This window comes from Euwallacea similis, chromosome 5, assembly GCF_039881205.1.
Source record: "Euwallacea similis isolate ESF13 chromosome 5, ESF131.1, whole genome shotgun sequence".
Lineage (NCBI taxonomy): Eukaryota > Metazoa > Arthropoda > Insecta > Coleoptera > Curculionidae > Euwallacea > Euwallacea similis.
The window spans coordinates 6,089,063-6,104,174 of record NC_089613.1 but is presented as its reverse complement, the minus strand read 5'-3'; the positions used below and the strand labels follow the sequence as shown (position 1 = coordinate 6,104,174).

Sequence of the window (15,112 nt, the reverse complement as noted above, 5' to 3'; positions counted from 1 at the left end):
ACCATAGGATTTTTTATATTAACGTATTTGTTTTATTCAGATGTCCATGAATCAAGCGACTTAAAATATTTTTTTATATGGCCAGAAACTCCTATTCGAAAAGATAAAGGAGATACGAAGCGGATGCCCTTTGTACTGACAACCAAGCAGTGGGGACAGCAACAGGTAGATGAAAGAGAAAAGAAAATATATGAAGAAAAACAAAAAGATGAGAGAAAGCGCAAATGACAAGAAAAGAAAAAAGAGAAGAAAGAAAAAAGAGCTAAGACATAATGTGCTACAACAATTAGAAAAAAAAAGGAAAATTGCTAATAAAACTTTACAAATATAATTCAAAAATTATCAACAAGTTATTACGCTTTACCTACTACTTATTGATAAAATACAACTAGTTACATGCTTACCTAGGTTGTTACTTCCATTTATAGGTTAATATCTGCTTATTGTTAGTGTTTCTAATTAAACATTACTATTTCTATATAAAAACGGGGTGTCTCAATTATTGTTTGGTTTGATGCCAATCATTGCCATTTTCGTGCCAATCATTGAAAATTTGTCATAGTTTGATAATATACGTTTTTTTCTTATGAAGTTGATTCTAAGAGGGTAAGAAAACGACAACTTTATAAACTTTAAACTATTCTAAAGCATCTGAAGTAAATTCAATTGTAAACATTTATACATTAATATAAATAAAATTAAATTCGAATTGTACTAGTCTTTAAAGTGCCAATCATTGTACGGTTCAACCTAATATGCATTTGTCATATTTTGATTAATTATTATTATTTACCATGTTAATAGTACGATGCAGTTAAATTTGATTTAAAAATGGTTCTAATAACTGAAGAAAAAGTGATTTTGGTAGAGCATTATTTCCGCTCAGACGGAAATAGTCGCAATGATGGTCCAGTCTTACAACAGGTGTCAATAAAATATCGACAAACGTTTAAGAAAATAACCACTAAAAAGTGTGATTTTAGCTGTGATTGAAACATTTAATCGCATTGTTAATGTATTGTGCCAACGTAAAGGGTTTTCAGGTCGTCGAAAAACAATATAAACTAATGAAAACGAAGGACGTGTTTTCAACCAGGTTGTGCAATCACCTCAAAGAAACTTTGTGAGAACTGGATGTAAATTCAATATCAGTGAAACATCTACATGTCGAGTGTTCAAATCAATTGGTGGTTATCCATACCGTATTCAAATCGAACAACGACTAAACGCTGCAGACAAACGCGCAAGAGAAATTTACTGTTGTCGCATGTTAAGCTTAATTTATGAAGATGCGGAATTCTTGAAAAACATGGTTTTCAGACGAGAATTACATTCATCTTAAAGGCTATATTAATCGACAAGCAACCAAATTCCTTGGATTTGAACATCTTGATATTATTGTGTAGAAACCACTCCACAATCTTCGAGTTACCGTTTGGTGAGCCATTGGTAACCAAGAAGTGATTAGTCCTTATTTCGTTGAAGATGATAATAAGAATTCACTTGCTGTGAATCAAGAGCATTATAGAGAGAAAATTATTGTACCTTTTGTGAAATATATAATCGCCGTGCGCGAAATCTATAGGTGCGCATATAATGGGTTCAAGAGGGTGGTGCACGAGCCATTCAACTCCGCGCACCATAGATTTGCTTCGTCAGCATTTTGATAATAGAATAACTTCCTGAGGAACAGATTTCGAATATCTTTCTCATTCACCTAATCTGACACCACCTGATGCATACATTTGGGGCATAATGAAAAACAAAATATTTCACTCAGAAAAGCCGCCGAAGAATACTGAAGAACTACAAAAAAGAATTTTTAAAAATTTCAGCAGATACATTAACAACTTTTTATAAATGTGTTTAGTTAGATTTTTATAAATTGTTAAAAAAATTATAAATTAATTTATAAATTTTATTTAATAATTTTTATTAATAAATAAAATTTATTAATAATTAAAAAATTTATAAATAATAAAAATAATTTATAAAATATACAATTTTATAAATTGTTTTTATAAATTTGTTAGACTTAAAAAATCAATATGAAGTTTTTTTGCGTCAAAATAGGGAATATTCTGAACATTTAAATTACAGAGATTAAAAAATAAATGTAATTTTTATTTTCGGTACTGTAGACTATTTTGGAAGATGTATTTAAAAAAAGAACTAAATTTTCATCGCATTTTCAAATGGAAAACGTAGTGGATTTTTTTCCACAGTTTTTCAAATTACTAATGAATAAAACGTTGGAGCGCCGCTGCACATGGAAAAATTGCCTGCTAATATATCAAAATTGAATAAAATTGATTTATTCAATTTTTACCACGCGTTGAATAATTGATTCTTAATGTATCAAAATTGGATAAATATCTAATACAAACATTAATAACTCACATTTCCCATATAATTTTACTCTATTAATATAACAAAAGTTAATCTCACCCTCAAATATTAAAACCCGAAACTGCCTATAATGCGATATCTTTCCCCTGGGTCTAATAATGTGTCTTCTGAGCGGTCGATAACGCCTTTTACGTTAATTTAGGGTACACATTATCTTATAAAACTTATTTTATCCAAGTTTTCAGTCTAAAATTCCAACTTTATTGGTGGTAGATAACGTACAACTTATTTTGTCTGAGTCCTTCGCATGAAAATCAATGACTATACTTTACTGTATACAGGGCGATTTCTGCAGATTTGTCGTATCAAAATACAGCAAAAAATCGTTCTATTGATCAAATACTGTATTTCAATGCTTTCACGGCTTTGTGGAATTCAAAATGAGGTTTTTTTTATTAGAAGGTATTCCGAAGGTATTTTTATTTTCAATGAGAGGTTAAATTTTAAAAAAATACATGAAATAATTATACAGTCTGTCCCAGATAAGGATGAACAGTAGGGGGACCTCGGAAACGGTAATAGATACAAAATGGTTTAAATTGGGAAAAGGTTGGGCAATTTAAAGCAAATTAATAATTTGTTTTTATACCGGCTAAATTGCGAATGGTTACGAAGATAACCGGAAAAAAACGAATTTGGCGGTTTTCGTTTTTTGCAAGTAACTCTTATACGGTTATAGCATTCATTTATTTAATATGTACCATTACTATAAGCCAAAATCATGGCCGACTTATCAAAAAATGCTTTAATGGCTATAACTCATAGAGTTTCTGAAAAAAATACTAAATGTAATACATGGCTGAAAAGGGAATTTTATGACGATTTTGAAAATATAAATAATCGAAATCACGCCCATATGAAAATCAAGTCTACTAATTTTTCTCCGAAAGTAAGGATTTAATAAGAAAACTGGCAACACTGCTAAACAGTTCTCAAGAAAGTGCTTTAATAATGTAAAACTTTCATTTCTCTAACTATAACCGTATAAGAGTTACTTGCAAAAAACGAAAACCGCCAAATTCGTTTTTTTCCGGTTATCTTCGTAACCATTCGGAATTTAGCCGGTATAAAAACAGGTTATTAATTTACTTTAAATTGCCCAACTTTTTCCCAATATAAACCATTTTGTATCTATTACCCTTTTTGGAGATCCCCATACTGTTCTTCCTTATCTGGGACAGACTGTATATGAGATACATTAAGACACATGAGATATTTGATAAATTTCTAGAATAAAATATTTTTTTGTTTGTAGTAAAATGCGCAAAACTTAAACCAATAGACAAATGAGAGCCCTCCTGATCATAAGCGAAAATTTACAAGTTTCCAGGTTTTTTAGTCATTTTCGCTTTAAATTTCTCCTTTCATCATCCTAAATTTCGCTATTATCCTATAACGCTCTTTACCGCAATGCTGCAAGAAACCGCGAGATTTTGAAGGTTTTAGAACCAAATTAAAACAAATATTTAATTACTAGGCATGCGATTTTTTTCTGGTTGGTTAAATCCTAAGTAACGGCCGTTTTGCCACGGCTCTGCATAATTTTCCCGGCCGTTTGTAAGATATGTAGGCCTATTTCTCTTCGTGAATTTATTTGCCAGCAAAAACTACCATCCGAATAACTTATTCCCCCGAAAATGGTCCATTACATAGACAGCAGGATTTGTGTAAAGTTTTTCAATTTGTTTTATTCGCTCAAAACAAAAAAAAAATTAGTTTGCAGGTGGACAAATTTCAAAGTTATTGATCAGGGACCTAAAAAAAACCAGGCTGGAGGTGAAAGGTGATGGGAGAGACACAGGGAAATTTCCTTAGCAAAAAAAGACGAATTCCCTCCAATGCCTGACACTTAACCCCTTGTCTATTTGAGAGAAATTCGATCTGACGTTCATGGAGCTGACAAAGGCAGATGAAGCAATTTGCAGGCGAAGAAAATCGTTTTGTCTATCTGGGACTTCCATATAAATTGATATTTACGCTCTCCTGCGACATTATTATTCATTTCATCATTAGTTGCTGCACTAAAAAAGTTGGCGGGAACAAGGTGACCCAACTCTAAACGGCTGTTTAAGCTCGAGCCCTTTAATCTGCCACTTAATCTGATTATTATTCGCCGGAAAATGTGGGGAAAGACTGTGGTAAATTATTGGAGGGATTAAGTGTCAAATCATTAAAGGGTTTACCGTGGGAACTCTCCTTGATCTGGATAAAATAGAACACTTCATTTGACTTGAATAGGAGATGTATTTTTTGCGAAAAATAATTTAAGTTTGGAATTTACGCAGAGGTAGCTACAACGGATATGAATTGAGAAATAAAATTAGAAAATTATTACAGGAAATACCTCAGAAAAAAGACAATAGAAATTAATATGAAGGAAGTTGAAATTACAAAATGGAAATTTGCGAACAATCGCGGCATGTCCCCCAGTTTCTGAGAACCCTTGTTAACAAGGGTTCACAGAACAACGCCTGCTTATGCGCGAGACATTATTCCCAAACATAATAAAAGTCAAAAAAATCATTGTATCCACTCAGTGTAAAGACTAAAAATTCCAAACTTCGTCCTTTGTTCTTTTTTTATCTTTGTTTATTCAAATCATTTATTCAGAGTTGAAGGTTGCGTCTAAACGCTCCTCCAATTTGGACTGAATATCTCAAAAACTTTTGGAGTTGTAAAGCAAGAAATTTTAGTTATTTTCAGCTTTGACCCCGTATCCAGAAATGAAACATCTTCCATTTTGTGTTGTTTTAAAATCCGAAATTTTTTCGAAATACTTTTGAAGAAAAATATTTCCGAACAGTGTTAGATAAGATTTTGTTGAGGTTCCTTCAATAAACCAAACCACGAAAACAACAATTTGGTTTACGAAAGTGGACTGTATTAATTTTCACTTATTTAAATAATGACAAAGTATTGGTCTTAGCATGAAGTGGGAGTTTGCTTAGCTGGGAAAATTACGAACTATGTTTACGATCACATGTTTAGAGCGAGCACTAGTCAAAGAGAACAAATCTACCACGCTCATCCCTTAAGTACTAAACCTGAGGAGCTCCACTACCAGAAGCCCTTACGGGTTATGGTCGCACCTGATGTCATAAATTGCCGCCATCGGTTGAATACCTATACAAGTTGCTTTTATTGAAGTATTGCAGATCCGCCGAATTGCAGATCGCGGCAATTCCATCCATCCAATTTAGAAAGCTTCTTTTGACGAATAGCACATTTCCCAGCCATAAAGAGCTCTTCGATATATTCTAATGGGTACGGTTGTCTGGCACCCAGATGGAATCCTCTAAATAAGTATTGATATACATGGGCGTAACTTAAGGGATGAAAGTACGAAATAAATTAGCTAAGCAAACTACACCAAAAACAATAACCTAAAGTCCTTAACAGATTTTCCCTATATGTTTAAAGCTTTTTTTAAGACTTTTAGAAGGAAATTTTTCACCGATGCGATATTATACTGACAAAAACTTCTAAATTGTAATTCTCAACTTTCGTATTTTGAGAGTCTCTGAATCATCGCAGGCAAGCTTTCGAAGGTGCAATCTGCTCTAGAAACATAAACTTCTAAAGAGTTTTCAAAATTTCGAAAATCTTTGAATTTAAAGTTCGAAATTTTGACCTTCCCCCATTTTAACTTTTAAAGACGGTCTGGTTTTTTCAAAATAATACACATTTTCAGAGTTCTTACCTTTATCATATTTACATTTATTGCAAATATTTTATTCTGGAAAAAGTTACACAAAACTTAGAAAATCTTCTTCACAAATTGATAAATTTTCTTGAAAGCAAGATTCAAACCCTTCAGAACCTATTAAGAAAATTCCTATTTGAAAAAGAATCCTTTCCACGTCTAAATCGCGTCTCGACAAACTTAAATCGTGTCTCAGGGTCAGCAAAAGGTACGTCTCCCCCGCCTTGAGAGTGAATCGAATAATTTGATTAATCGTCCGTCCTTCTTTTTTGGAACCTTAACCTGACCCAACATGAACAAACCAAGATTGGTAAAATGTTAAGAGTTCTCCAAATAAGACCTGAAAAAGAGAATAATCCATAGCAAAGGGCGAATTTAAGGAGTAAGAAGGGATTTCGGGGCATATTCCAGGCTTTCGACTCCCCGCTTTACCACTACTACTACTACTTTACTTCCTTCTTTATTGGCTTTCTAATATTTTTAGGTCTCCCGAGGAATTTTTGCTTCCAATTAAAATAAAATTTTCGATTTTTTTAAATTGCAGTTCTTCTTGATTTTTATGGAAAATATCCTGGATTAATACTAACATTCTGAGCCTCATTAAAAACATTTTTCCGGAAATTATATCCACTGGATGACTTTAAATTCCTATGACATCCATAGGGAAGTTAATAAGGATTGTTCGGAAAATTTAGAAACTCGAAAGTCCCGAAGTTTTGCTCATTCTATAGATTTAAGGATTTTTAAGGACCGCTGAGGAGCATTTTTGGTTGCGAATCTTGAAGACTTTTAGTATTATTTGGTCTCTATACCCCGATTAATAAATAGTTTTTTAAAGAATTTCGATTCTTTTTGTTATTATTCTTATTATCCACTAGATAAAAGATACATTACACTACATCACCGCAAAATCCATATTCTCTTCACCTCCGCAAACATTCCCCTCACTCTATAAATAAAACAAACGTAGATAGGAGAAATGAGTTTCAGCGCTGCCATCATGGAAACTATTGTCCATCCCTATCTTCGGGCCAATTATGACGTATTCGACGTTACAAGAACATGACATCACATTTCCAGGGTAGAATTGGGCGAAAGGACCCTAAACATGGTCCTCCAGGAGTAATTAAGGGCTACAATCCAAGGGTTGAATTATACGGTGTCTGGAGATAGGAATGTAACGTGCCTTATATGAAGATTAACGGTGGAAGTATTTAGAATATTGGTGTACTTAATCAGGGAAATCTATACGAAGGGCTTATGGCGTCAATAGGAATTTAAAATATTTTGCATATAGAATCCCACCAAAATCTAGGAGAATTTTATTTTAAGGTCTAACGTTATTTCTACTATATTGAAGTTACTAATTTAAAACTTTATGTGTTTGTCTTCCTTCTAGAGCTCCATTGTAATTATCTAAAACGGAAACCGCATAATGAAGATGAGCTTGAGAAATAAGTATCCACCGTAAATACCCCTCACTTTCTTTCAGTGCTGAAACCCTGTATTTAGATTTGATAAAAATTACGTAAATAGTATGATTAGCCCAAATGGGACATCCATTCACGAGTTCTAAATCTGGAGGTCAAGCTATTTTGCAATTATCGGTGAAAGTTTGATAATTTTAAAAAATTTTCTAATTTGTCAAATCTTTCCGTATTATGTGGATAGTGTTTTGGATTTATTCCTATTTTAATACCTTTTCGAACTATTCCTACACAGGAAACAACACTGTTTTGAAATCTTTCACTTGTTCCAATAAATTTCCAACCTTCAAGGATCTTTTCCTCTCTGATGACAATAAAGGCAAATTGGATTTCCCTTTGTATTCCGCCCAACATCCAAACAAACATTCCAGTCACGATTCTTTCGGAAAAAAATCAATCAAGCTGTTTCGTATACAAAACAATTATTTTCATTCAATACCTCTGTTTAAAGATCCTCATTGAGGGTTCTGTGATGTTCAGAATGCTTTTGAAATCTCTTGAAAAAATTGTGAAAATAAACCTTGAAAGAACCTTATATCTCAGAAACTATAAGACATTAGAATTTGCTTTGTAACTCAGAGTGATGAAACAGGCTGGTTTCTTGACCTGCACGCTATCCTGATTTAACTCCCAGCAATTCTTTAATTCAAAATTACAATTTTTAATTCTTGAAGAAACTCAAAGTTAGTTTTAAAAAACTTGTGTGCGCACCTATCCATAAAACTTTAATGTTATACTGAAACTAAGGGCAAGTTTATATTTTTAATAACTTTGTAATTGGGGCAACACAAGTGACCTGTTCAGACAAGTTCGGTGGAATTTTAGGACTTCAAACGTTTTCTTAGAAAGTGGATAAAACTAACTTCAAAGTTTCCTTTAAGAGTTTAAACTCGTGAACTTTGGGCACGTTCCTGCAATGGAGAACCGGAATAAGCGACCACCTTAACATACTGAGCTACTGAGCTACTGAGCTTTGAAGTTATCGATTTATCTAAAAAAACTGTTTCTTTATAGATATCCTAGAACAGTGTTTAAAAGAAATAGGTTTGCGAACCACGCCCTTTTAAATAGATATACCTTTCAGCGCTCCTATTTAAAAGTTCATTTCCTGGGGAAGCTTTTAGAGTGTTCGAAAGTTTAAACTGCTTTAATTGGTTCTCATAGAGACATAGAGCGAAATAGAGGGCACAATGCAAATTTCGAATAGTCATACGAAGTTAATTTTAATTGCAAGTCCAACTTTTTCCATTTCGCTTTTGTGATTAAACATTTTTCTATTTCTATTCATTCACTATTTCTAAGGTTCAAAGTTAGAAACTTTAGAATAAAAGTCGATCAAGCATTGAAATAAAGTTACAATCCAACGCAAAACGTTTTCGTGAAATGTAAAATATCATGAAGTTTATATTATGAGAGGAAATCAAGGAGATGTCTTTAATAAATTGGGCATTTTCGTTGAGTAATTTGCAAAACTTCATAGAGTAGAAAACGTCGCGAACGAAAATCCATAGAAAAGTTCCAACGAGTCTCTAAAAAACACGAAAAACTACTTTCAAAATTGGAGGATACAATTTTCTAATTTATTAGAGCAGAGAAACCGACATGTGCAAGAAATTGAAAAAGACATAAATAAATCAGTTGGCGAAAGTACAGGAAAAACATCTGTTGATGGACACCTAAGATAGTTGACCCTGAGCGGGGAAAAATCCACGGTTCAAGTATGTTATTCCTAAATGGGAATATCGAAGGACCAGCACGCAAACAGTAGTTTTAGAATCCGTTTATTTTATGCAACAACACTTTATAAAACTAAAACAAGTAGCAGCAACCAAACGAAAAAATGCGTAAAATTTATCACACACAAGTGAAGTCACACCGAAGAGTGCCGATTCCTTCACTTAAATCTGCGCCCACAAATAAGGCTAAAAACGAAACGTTCACTTTGTTTATGGCCGCTTTATTATTAAATATTTAAATTACAGAACTGTTTTATTAGTTGGGTCATTTTCAGAGCTGACGACCCTCCCATAAAGAATTCCTTAAAAGTCCAAAAAATACCTAATCCCCTAAGGTACGTTCCAACCCTTTGTCTCCCTTACCCGTTCAGTTAGTTGTTTAATTACCCGGCAACGCAAAGACGGTATATTAAACACCCGGTTTAAATTTTATGACAGGAAAATAGCAGGAGCTGGCCATACTTAATTCAATTTCACACCGAGAAGACGTTTCTTTACAGTGCCATGCATAAATCACACACGTCACATAAATTTTGCTTAAGACAATTTTCAGGCACTTAATATTCCTCCGGTATTTTTGCTGTATAATGCAGCAACACCCTTGCGACCTAGTTCGGGCTGAGAGCAAGTTTCTCAATCACTTGTTACGTTTTATCCGTAGGAACCCGTTTCTATAAACGTTATTTCTTGAAGAACAACTCAAGAAGAATTCTGGCAATAGGGAAATGCAAAATGATGGGTATTGGCTTTTAAAATCGCCCAGAATCTCTCCATTGTTCCATTAAGTTGTTCTCGAACGTTTGAGGATTCGGGTCGGGAGAAGATATTGGAAACGCGGAACAAATTGCCCTGCTTAATTTGGCAGGAATTGAAAGAGGAAATGTTTTGGGCGCGGATTTTGCAAAGAACGCATGGATGAAATCCAGTGTAAGAACATTTGTTAAAAATCCGAAGAAGATAGAAAACTTTCCCAATTTTCTGGAATACAAGATTGTCTCCTGCGACCCGAAAAAATTAAGCTATAATTCTGCCAAGTGCATTGCGGAAGTCATTATCTCGGGAATATTCCAGCACCGAAATAAAATATGATAACCCATTACTGCATCGTGGGATAAAGAGATGTGCTCTTAAGACGATCTATCCCCTTGATAAAGATCTTTTATGCTTTTTCTTGGCGGGCATTTCACTCGCAGCAGAGTGCCCTTCATTGGGAAAATAATGCTAGAATTAGGATTGCCCATATCTCACATAATATATCTATATAAAAGGGAAAAATGTGTTTTCACCTTCAAATCTATACGTCGAGGCTCTAAGTATAAGTTCATTAACGCATTCAATCGAGAACATCTCATAAGTCCTGGGAACCTCTGAAAGCGTCGTTCCAGAATCTTCTAGAACCTTAGGAAATTTGATTTAAAACCACAGTATGGCAACAGACCTCTATCTCCGTACTATCATCTCTGAATTGAAATGGGTGAATTTCCGACAAAAGTCGATTTCTCCTTTTCTTGAACTGAAATATGGAAAAAGTGTTAAGCTCCGATTTCCATTCTGGTCTGGAACATTCTGGTGGAGATGAGTTAAACACCTGGGAAGTTCAAAGATATGCTATTGTCTAAACGTGACTAGATTAGGAACAAATGGGGGTATTCCTACGGTAAAATTTAAGACATTCTGTAGAATATCCGGCATTAAACCCCTGGTAGTTAAATCGCAGCCTAAGTTAATCGATTTGATATTTACGTCATAATATCGGACATTAAATTTCGAATGGGAATAGCAATTTCTGTACGTGTCACGTATGTCACCACTAGATTACGATGCATTCATCTTGATAGGAACATGTGAAAGGCACATGTGCATAAAGGGCGAAATGTATTATTTCCCTTAAATGGGGTGCTTTATTATGCCCACGTGAATTTATATCAATTATAAAATATGAACAGAGGTTTTAAAAATTATATGCTACATATACAGCGTGTCACATTTAACCTGGAATATCGAAATACCTCGAATACTAGGTATCCTATAAAGGAATGTTTACTATCAAACTTTAATCACTCTGAGGGGGAAATGTATTGGTGCTAAAGTGTGATTAAAAATTGTATTAATGAAGTGATTATAAATCAGAAAAAAAGAAGTCGCCCAGCACGGTGTGTGGAGAAAGCAATTAAATTTCAGTCCTAGATGTTGTGGCCTTTAATCTCCAGTGAGCACAACAGAAATATCAGGATTATCAAGAATTTCTCATATGAGTAGGTGGAGAATGCTGAGGATGTACGAATTTCATATTTATCATATCACTTTACACCACAGCTCCGTGAGGAAGATTTTCAAAATCGTTTAGACTTTTGTGAGTGAGCATCTGGAGAAACAGAACTAAATTCCAATTTTTTCCGTTTCTCTGAGAAGTCAACGTTTACAAATCATGGTACAGTGAATAGGCATAATATGCATTACTAGAGTGTTGAAAATCCGCATTGGCTTCGACGAGTTAAGCGCCAGCGTCCTCGAACTGTCAACGTATAGTGTGGATTATTGGCAGTAAACTTATCGGCCCCTACATAATTGAAAGCAACTTGAATCGTGATATGTACTGGAATATTTTTGAATATGAATTGCCTATGTTACTCCAAGACTTGAACTTACAATTAAAAGTGCGTTAGAACATGAGGTTTCAACATGACGGTTGTCCCGGCTCACTATTCTGCGGTAATAAAGGAAGTTTTTAATTGTAATTTTAACGGTCGATGGATTGGCAGATCTGATCCAGTGAAGTGGCCTGCTAGATCGCCAGATTTTACTTCACCGAATTTCTTTATGTGGGGATATCTCCAAGGTTAGGTTTATAAAGAAATACCAATAACATGTGAGGATATGATTCGACGAATTATTAATGTTTGTGCCAATATTTCAGAAGACACACTTCGTAAATGTGAAGAGTTCTTTACAATACGGATAAATAAGTGCATTGAAGTTCAGGTTATTTGAATTATTTTGAATATTATATGAACCATTTTGAACTATTTACTTTAAATAAAAGTTACACAAAAATTCACGTTTTTATTAATTCTAAAGTAGATATCAGCAAACCTTTCGGTAAATCATAAGTAAAAGAAAAATTGAATTTTGTTAATCACAGTGTTTTCTAGCACAAATCGAAAAAGTGTTTCAAACATTTTTTTCTTATTTTAGCTGTACTATCCGAATCTATAAAAAAATGAGGTTGCCATTTGAAATTAAAAAGTTAACTCCCACCCCGCCCACATCGAGGATGTAAAGGAATCAACTTTAGCACCAATACATTTTCCTCTCAGAGTGATTAAAGTTTAATACTAAACATTTCTTCATAGGAAACCTAGTATTCGAGGTATTTCGATATTCCAGATTAAATGTTATGCCTTCTATAGGGTGTCGCGACAAATGAATCGCATCGTATCTCGAATTCAAATTTCTTAACGGTTTAAGATATACATGCTGCTGAGATTCAATTTCAATTCTTTTGTTTCTCATAGTAATTACAATCTTTTTGATATTAAGTTGAAATTTGCAACTCACTGAAGTCAACATAGATAGCCCTCTCAATTGTTGACATTAATTTACTAGGTGATACTTTTTCTCGAGCCTAGCCTCATTGTTGTATACTAAACTTTTTCGTAGGACATCAATAGCCATTTATTTGCTAATATTTGTTTCCTCTGTCCTATTGTTGTATGTTCCCCAAACCTGAACTTAATAACTCAAGAGCTGTAGAAAATTGAAGTTTAACTTTAGCACCCTGTATATCTTCAAGCATTGTGAAAGACGAATCCATTTTGCTACCGTTAAATTTTTTTATGCTCAAAAATTCTGTGATTAACCTCCTTTTTTAGGATACCCTGTATAATCCACATCATCGATAATATGTAAAATTTCTCGAGCAGGTTGTTAACCCAGCCGTAAATCACATCTCGATGCTCCTAACGTTTTCGTGCAATTTTCGAGCCTAAGTACAGGATTTTTAACAATACCAAATCAGTTTCATAATTTTCCCCACACTCTGTATATTGAGCATTGCAGTAAACATTTTCAATCATTTTATGAGATTCAAATGGGAAAAATTTGAACCTTCTGGGACGTGCAGAAGTTAGAGTTAATAAAACGCCCCAAGCGCTTTCCGAGCTTGGAAAGCAGTTTAATTTCTTTCGCATTTTTTAGATTTGGACCGCATTCGAAATTAAAGAAAAACTCATTACTTAAGTTTAAATATCAGGAAAAGGGAAACTTTATTTGGATTTGCCAAAAGGGATATTATTTTTAGGCACCTGGAAAATAGCTTTAAAACGGTTGACACGTGCCCTCTTTGAGCAGTTCAATTTTAAAATCATTTTTCTTCATTTTAACCAATTTTTGGCAAGTTAACAAATTTATTTTTCTTTTTTGTTAATGGTAACATCACAACACTGCAATATTTTCGTCCCCTTTAGGAAATCAGAAATTTAAGTTTTTCGTGGGAATAAAGCGAGTTTGGTTACAACACAGTGGTCAAGACGAATTCAGGAATAAGGATTTGTCACATCTTATTTATTTTTCATCATCTTTTATTGATTAAATTTCTCCCCCTGTTTCTAAAAAAGTTTTCTTGCTTTCTTTTTAAGTTCTAAGGGTGTCAGATTTTGGCCTGGATGATAGCTGGCGTTGATATTTCCTTCAACATCATCCATGTGCCGATACCATTTGGAAGAATCTTGAATGGACAGTTTTGGTAAGATCGGAACTATTATCAAGTCAACTGGTTGAATTTGTCCTATTCATCGTAATCATTGTTTTCATCCAACATGATTATTTCTGGAATTTTGAAAGTGCCTACCTTGTTCTTAACACCACTTTGGTCTCATGCAACTTCAATAATTTACCTGTTTTTTTTTTTAATTCAAAGTCTGAAAATTTTATTAGTCAGAGTAATGTGCTTGCGTTTAGACAGAAAGAAGAATGCAAACTCTATTTGGGTCTGGTATAAGAAATATTGTCCTGGATTAATGTCTAGAAGAGTTCTAAAAAGTGCAAAACTTGCCTTTCCCAACAAAGCGCATCTTTGTCAAATTTTATTATAGATTTCAGAAATCAATTTTGAGGAACAATAGAAAAGGGAAAACTAATTGAATCCAAGTTGAGGCTCTCTGTAATGAATAAAGGAGCAACTCTAGATAAGTACGTTATTTATAGGCAAGTGGGTACCTACCTACGTATTATTAGGGCGGGTGCGATCTAATTGGGACTCAACTACCCAAAATGATTAATTATCGGCATATCTAAGTTGATCTGATGGTTAAACTGAGTGGAGTAATTTACTTAATGTATGATAGGGTATACGATGAATCTGAAGCTCAAATTAATTAGGGAAAACTCTTAACAAAGTTGCGTTTTTTGCCTAAAATTATTGTTTCTTAAAAAGCGAGAATTTTATTTCCCATCACTAAATATCAGGTATTTCATTACTGTTCTGACCGTTCCTGCAGTCTCGACCAGATGCATATTACCTTAAAATCAACAGACAGTTTCCAATGCAGTTTCACCCGAAATTCAGGTTAGTTCCTGTTAATCGATTGATTGAAAAGTCGGGCAATCTCCCATTCTGGTCACAGATTATTTAAAAGCTTCTTTCTGGTTGGAATATCGGCTCAAATTGGTTGAAGCTATTAAAAAAATCAATATTTTGTTTTAAATTTAAGCAGGTAATTATTGGAGACAGCTACCCTTCTTGCGCCCCGTTTGTTACGCTCCTGATAACGAACGGT

At 33.9% G+C, this 15,112-nt stretch overlaps 1 protein-coding gene across 2 annotated transcripts in view; it reads right to left on the bottom strand.

Moving 5' to 3' along the window:
- Positions 1-15,112, bottom strand: part of LOC136408835 (Kv channel-interacting protein 1-like) — a 154,238-nt gene that overhangs the window by 128,671 nt on the left and 10,455 nt on the right. The gene's annotated exons all lie outside the window — the stretch shown is intronic.